Source organism: Schistocerca cancellata, chromosome 7 (assembly GCF_023864275.1).
Source record: "Schistocerca cancellata isolate TAMUIC-IGC-003103 chromosome 7, iqSchCanc2.1, whole genome shotgun sequence".
Taxonomy (NCBI): Eukaryota; Metazoa; Arthropoda; class Insecta; order Orthoptera; family Acrididae; genus Schistocerca; species Schistocerca cancellata.
The window spans coordinates 391,741,717-391,749,391 of record NC_064632.1 but is presented as its reverse complement, the minus strand read 5'-3'; the positions used below and the strand labels follow the sequence as shown (position 1 = coordinate 391,749,391).

The 7,675-nt window shown below is 44.6% G+C and overlaps 1 pseudogene; it reads right to left on the bottom strand.

Annotated features, from left to right (window-relative positions):
• Positions 1–6,276: 6,276 nt before the first annotated feature.
• Positions 6,277–6,394, bottom strand: LOC126093147 (5S ribosomal RNA; annotated as a pseudogene).
• Positions 6,395–7,675: the final 1,281 nt, after the last annotated feature.

Sequence of the window (7,675 nt, the reverse complement as noted above, 5' to 3'; positions counted from 1 at the left end):
CGAATCTGAATTTCACAATTGGCGGCCTCCCCTTGTAATTGAGAAGTACAAATTAAGACAAAAATGTTTGAACTGTAATATAGCTAAAGGAGAAACAGGACAAAATAGCTGCGTTTATACTTCTACGGCTATATCGAAATGTTTCTTTTGCTAGTTTGTGGAGTGAAGAAAGAAAGAAATCGAACCAAAGGGGCTGCAGCCATTGATGGAAGAACCCATATTCAAAGTCTCTGCGTTATGACGTAGGAGAAACTCCATGTAATTTGGAAACCCGTCCTCTACAAGTTTCTAGAACGTGTGATCCAACATGAGTCAAGAAACATACAAGATTACTTATACGTATCTCAGGGGATCCTGAAGACGACTGTGAAAAAACTAAAAGACATACAGGAAAAAGACACACATTAATGGCTAGTGCTTCTCTCCAAGTTTCGGCTCGTAACAAGCACCGTGGCGTAGTCGAATATCAGACGATGTATACAAATAATCCACTCCGAAGTGTCGCATCGAGACGACAAGAAAGACAGGCAGTTGCACGTACGTGAGCGTACGTGACAGTAGCAGATCTTACGAGTGCCAGCAGCGGCCTCCGGTGGAGAGCCAGTGACTATTTCAGACGAGTTTCATTATTCCTGGCTGCGTGTTTAAATACATGTAAGTTCCCGAAAGCACAAGACAAAAATTAAGACCTTTAGTGGGTACCTTTTCAATTAAATTCTGATTTCCCATGGGCTCTGCATGGTGCCGAGCGTTCGCGAAATGTGGCGGACAAGCCGACTTGTATGACGTTACAATTTCGTTGCATGGCCCGTATATCTCGTTGGTCTCGTGTCACATAAAATTAGTTCCTTCCTACAGACAGAAAACCCAATAAACGGGTGTCCAAAGCGAGTTGCTAGGGCTCCTTGCTGGGAAATTTCTCGATCGATTTCACGCACACATCGAATTTTAATAATATAAAATTTCTTTGTCTTGGCCACAGTTTTTATTTTTTTATTTTTATTACACGTTTCGGCCAGTTGAAATCCTCGAATTTTCTATGAGGCAAAAGGTAAATCCATCAGACATACAATTATTTGCACATTGCAAAATATTTTCGCAAGACGAGAAAATATCCATGGGATAGACATTATTTCTGTTAGTCACAGTAAATAGGATACAAATATGGCAAAGTACGTGGGTAATTCATACCAAATACTTCAAAACATCAATATTGTTGTCTACATAGTTCCGTGTAGTCAGCGCGTACACAACTTTCCCACTAGAGGGCGCTCCGCTAAGCACAACAGTGCAGGCGCAGCTTTCGTCCGTCTCTGCACTACGAGATGGCGCTGCCTTAGAGACGGCAAATTCTGCTTTCGCCGATCCACGTATTAATATGTAACGCAGACAATGAGATTGCTGCTAACGTAGAACCTTTTCTCCTCGCAGATCACACTCGCGTAGTGATACCTGAACGCGCGAGGTATTATAATGAGTGTACAGACCTCCAATTAGTAAGTCTGCATTTGTCTGCACCAGTCTGTACCAGTCTGCATTAGTCTGTGCCAGTCTATAGTCAAGTTTCAGTCTGCGCCTAATACGATTATCATATTCCTGTACATAGCCATGAAGAGAAATGTTTAGGTACTTTGACAAGTATCAGAGATATGTGAGAATAAGATTAACATACCAAGACCAAAGGAACTTCAGATTGTCAATTGTAAACAGCATCCAGAATCAAGTTATGTAATGTCTACGCTTTTTATTATTTTAATAAATGTGTGTGAAAATTAATCAAGTTCTGTTTAAAGTTGGTCACTGTCAATCTGCTACTCTAAGCGTGCAAGTGGCATTTCTATCGTCTGACCTAACGGCAGAAGATAAACACGCCACGATAAGACCATGAGACATATTGCTGACACTCGCCTGCTTTGTTAGAGTGACAAGTCAAATAATCTGATGGTGTGTGTGTACTGAAGGTCTTACAGTATGCACACCACAAGTATAATGTACATAATCAAATAGCACACCTTTATAAGTGGTGGTCACACAGTCACCTTACCGGTGAAGGTAAATTATTCGGCCGCCATCAGGTAGCCCTCAAGGCACAATAATAGCCCACTCTGTTTCATTAATGGCTGGTGAGTGCGAACGTAAATAAAATATAAATTTTATTAAAATATACTTGCCATTGTCGTTACATTGCCAAATAATCATTAAATTGAAAAGTTCACATGGTTTAATATATGTGCATCTCCATTGCTCTCGTGAGATTGTAATATAAGTTTTGTTTTTATCATAAGTTCTGTAAATGCGTGGCAGGTTAATGCCATGTACTCCTGCTAGCCGTTCGAATGGGCTCACCCTTCCCCATCCGTATCCTTCTGAGTAATCAGTCTTCTGACTGGAATGAAGCGGCCAAGCACGAATTCCTCTCCTGTGTCAGCCTCTTCATCTCAGAGTATCATTTGCAACCTACGTCCTCAATTATTTTCTGGATGTATTCCAGGTTGTTTTCCTCCACAGTTTTTACCCTCTACAGCTCCCTCTAGTACCATGCAAGTCATTCCGTTTTGTCTTAACAGATTTCCTATGATTCTGCCCCTTCTTCTTCTCACTTTTTTCCATGGATTTCTCTCCTCGTTTCGTTCCTTACCTTATCATTCCATCTAATTTTTAACATTCGTCTGTAGCACCACAGCTCAAATGCATCGATTCTCTTTTATTTCAGTTTTCCCAGAGTCCGTGTTTCTTTACTATACAATGCTGTGTTCCAAACGTACATTCTCAGAGATCTCTTCCTCAAATTAAAGCCTATATTTAATACTAGAAGACTTCTGTCGGCCACGAATGCCCTATGCTGTGTTCCAAACGTACATTCTCAGAGATCTCTTCCTCAAATTAAAGCCTATGTTTAATACTAGAAGACTTCTGTCGTCCACGAATGCCCTTTTTACTAGTTCTCTTTTGATGTCCTCCTTGCTCCGTCCGTCATTGGTTATTTTGCTGGCTAGGTAGTAGAATTCCCTAATTTCATGTACTTCCTCTACCAACTTATAAAATCCCCCTCTCTCCTCTTCCATCTTGAACGCCTGCGAATATCCTACATTACCAGTAAACTCGACACTATCCACCCTCTAGTTTCCCCCCTGCTCGATGCTCCTGGAACTCTGCTCCGCCTTTATCACGACATTCCCCCAACGCTACACATCCGCTCTGAAAAGTAACTAAAAAAATGTTGTAATTTAATCTCAAAGATACAAGACGAAAATTTGTTCGACTGTCATACCAGAGGAATACTCTAAAAAACTTTTTTATCATTGAGAGACAAAGGACAAAGTTCGAGATTCTTTTATTAGTTCTAGTATTAACTACTTTTTTTGTTCTTACGTGCTGGCGTAAAGACGTACTGTATAGTTTCATGTCTAAGTGTGTGTTAAATGAAGGTGTTAAATGATGAAAAATGTGTTTTATAATTTCTGTCAAGATCAAGCCTAAAAGCCATACCAATGGAGTACAAATTATTCTGTTAATTCGAGAAGGCGAATTTTAGATGGAGGCGACGATCTTTACGACGGCGCTGCTCAACAATAGAGGTAAGTGATTGTGCTCACTACTTTCCTTTGGTGGCCGCTAAGATTAATTTCGATGTGGTTTTTGCCGAGACATTCAGAACCTGTAATTATCATTTTCGTATAAAAATAGGAGTCCGATTGAAAAAAGAAATATTCTTAAATTTAAATAATTGCAATTCTTTTATCCAGGCCACGGGGAATGACAGAAAGTACGTGCCTCTACCCTGATTGTACGTTCGCAATCTCCGAGTGTGTTACGAAGTAATTATTTTACACAAAAAAATTTAAGATAGATCTTTCTCATCAGATCGTAACCACTCGTACGCCAATGTACGTACCCTCTGAGTGTGTCTAGTCAGTCGTGCGCATTGTTCTAAAGCCTTTCTGTTAATATTATGTGGATTGCATCTCCGCAATTAATTTTTGTTTATGCTGCAAATCGCACTTCACGCGAAGTATTTATTACGCAAGTTTCAGGCTCCATTTAATGTCAAAAAAATTCCGAAGTACGGCTGACTAAGCAAACCGCTACAATAATTTCATATCTCTACAACTACAATAACAATAAAACAATAACAAAAAACAAAAACAATAACAGACAGGGTACGTTACAGCTGTCTCGACGTCTTCTCCCAACGAAACCTCAATCGCCTTTCCTTACCCGACCATGAAATCCGCCCTGATACATACCCGTCCTATCACATTTAGGAGAATGCACATCCTAGGGCTTGATGCAGAACGGCAACCATTTTCAGTCTCACGAATTCCTCCTTCAAGCACCCGCCCACACAACAAATCAGTCACCGGCTTTTTTGTTTTCTGACATATACACTCCTGGAAATTGAAATAAGAACACCGTGAATTCATTGTCCCAGGAAGGGGAAACTTTATTGACACATTCCTGGGGTCAGATACATCACATGATCACACTGACAGAACCACAGGCACATAGACACAGGCAACAGAGCATGCACAATGTCGGCACTAGTACAGTGTATATCCACCTTTCGCAGCAATGCAGGCTGCTATTCTCCCATGGAGACGATCGTAGAGATGCTGGATGTAGTCCTGTGGAACGGCTTGCCATGCCATTTCCACCTGGCGCCTCAGTTGGACCAGCGTTCGTGCTGGACGTGCAGACCGCGTGAGACGACGCTTCATCCAGTCCCAAACATGCTCAATGGGGGACAGATCCGGAGATCTTGCTGGCCAGGGTAGTTGACTTACACCTTCTAGAGCACGTTGGGTGGCACGGGATACATGCGGACGTGCATTGTCCTGTTGGAACAGCAAGTTCCCTTGCCGGTCTAGGAATGGTAGAACGATGGGTTCGATGACGGTTTGGATGTACCGTGCACTATTCAGTGTCCCCTCGACGATCACCAGTGGTGTACGGCCAGTGTAGGAGATCGCTCCCCACACCATGATGCCGGGTGTTGGCCCTGTGTGCCTCGGTCGTATGCAGTCCTGATTGTGGCGCTCACCTGCACGGCGCCAAACACGCATACGACCATCATTGGCACCAAGGCAGAAGCGACTCTCATCGCTGAAGACGACACGTCTCCATTCGTCCCTCCATTCACGCCTGTCGCAACACCACTGGAGACGGGCTGCACGATGTTGGGGCGTGAGCGGAAGACGGCCTAACGGTGTGCGGGACCGTAGCCCAGCTTCATGGAGACGGTTGCGAATGGTCCTCGCCGATACCCCAGGAGCAACAGTGTCCCTAATTTGCTGGGAAGTGGCGGTGCGGTCCCCTACGGCACTGTGTAGGATCCTACGGTCTTGGCGTGCATCCGTGCGTCGCTGCGGTCCGGTCCCAGGTCGACGGGCACGTGCACCTTCCGCCGACCACTGGCGACAACATCGATGTACTGTGGAGACCTCACGCCCCACGTGTTGAGCAATTCGGCGGTACGTCCAACCGGCCTCCCGCATGCCCACTATACGCCCTCGCTCAAAGTCCGTCAACTGCACATACGGTTCACGTCCACGCTGTCGCGGCATGCTACCAGTGTTAAAGACTGCGATGGAGCTCCGTATGCCACGGCAAACTGGCTGACACTGACGGCGGCGGTGCACAAATGCTGCGCAGCTAGCGCCATTCGATGGCCAACACCGCTGTTCCTGGTGTGTCCGCTGTGCCGTGCGTGTGATCATAGCTTGTACAGCCCTCTCGCAGTGTCCGGAGCAAGTATGGTGGGTCTGACACACCGGTGTCAATGTGTTCTTTTTTCCATTTCCAGGAGTGTACAATGGTCCCTCTATATTTCACGTATGGTGAAACATTCATTCACTGCTTCATCTGTGTCAGTCATGTACTTAATCAACTAATCCGCATTTTATGTTTCAAATTATGCAACTGAAACCATGTTTTTAAGTCAGACTTTGATTTTATCAACCGCCGTGTCAATTTTTATAGTATGTTGTAAACTCTTTACTCTCATATGGCTGACAGCCCTCCAGTCCCCCCCCCCCCCTGTAATATTCGGCAAAAAACTAAAAAACTAAACTCCTCCCGAACAGGCCATGACGGCCCAACGGTACTGACCGGCCGCCGTGTCATCCTCAGCCCATAGAAGTCATTGGATGCGGATATGTAGGGATATGTGGTCATCACACCGCTCTCCCGGTCGGATGTCAGTTTCCGAGACCGGAGCCGCCGCTGCTCAATCTAGTAGCTCCTCAGTTTGCCTCACGAGGGCTGAGTGCACCCGCTTACCAACAGCACTCGGTAGACCGGATGGTAACCCATCCAAGTGCTAGCTTAGCCCGACAGCGCTTAACTTCGGTGATCTAACAGGAACCGGTGTTACCACTGCGGCAAGGCCGTTGGCATCTCATATGGGGCAAGGGGAATGAAATGGCAATAAAGGGAAAAAATGTGGCAGTTCACAGTATATAAAGCGGCACCCAGTGCAGGCTGCTGACCGAAATGAGAGAAATTGTGGTGCCCAACAACAGCAAACAGCAGTCAGTAACAGAATATAATAAAAGGCAATGACAAAACATTAGGAATATAATTCCACGGCTACCAATGAGAAATCCATGTGGAGTCAATAAAATTAAACTGAAGATGAGAGGATTGGTTTTCCAAGCACTCTAATGCCTTATTCTTCTACGTGCTGCTGCCGTTTTTTTGTACTGTATGCCGCCACACTTTAAGAAAACATTGCGTTGCGTAAGGCTTGCCAAAATCTCACCAGAGCCATTCAGATGCCCAAGTATCAAACTGTTGTGACTTGGAAAGACAGCCAAGCCACTATGATTGGTAGCCGAAAGGCACGCGTTAAGCTCACGCAGGCTGGCGTGAGGTCTGGAACACTTAAGGGAATTTATAGTAGCAAAGAACGTAAGTAACTACTAGAATACTTAACTTTAATTCATAATTGGTGAACATCGGTCTGACGGTACATGCCTCACAAGATAAATAGCAAATGATAATGGCGCTTTGCTAGGTCGTAGCAAATGACGTAGCTGAAGGCTATGCTAACTATCGTCTCGGCAAATGAGAGCGTAATTTTGTCAGTGAACCATCGCTAGCAAAGTCGGCTGTACAACTGGGGCGAGTGCTAGGACGTCTCTCTAGACCTGCCGTGTGGCGGCGCTCGGTCTGCAATCACTGACAGTGGCGACACGCGGATCCGCAGTATACTAACGGACCGCGGCCGATTTAAAGGCTACCACCTAGCAAGTGTGGTGTCTGGCGGTGACACCACACAATCCATATTGATTTTTCGTTTTAATGCTCTTGCTTTAATGCTGGTGTGTTGTCATTGTGCTTTGTTCGTCATCTAATGGCGCCTGTATAAGTTACCTTCGCCGGTAAGGTGGCTGCGTCGCCGTCAGTTTGCAGAAAAGTGTAGTAGTTAGGGATTTATCTTTCGCCTCATGATAGATACGACGATGACAGCTAGCCGAAACGCGTAATCAAAATAAGGAACAATAAAGTGTAGTCAAGATAGAAAAATTTTTTGTGTTTGTGTGTAATCATGGTCGCTGATACATATGAAAGCGTCCTGTATGTTTTTATGTATTGAAGTTTGCCGGATTACAGCCGATGTCCATACTGACCACCTGTAATGAGAGTTAAAATCTTGAAAAGATGCTGTATTCAC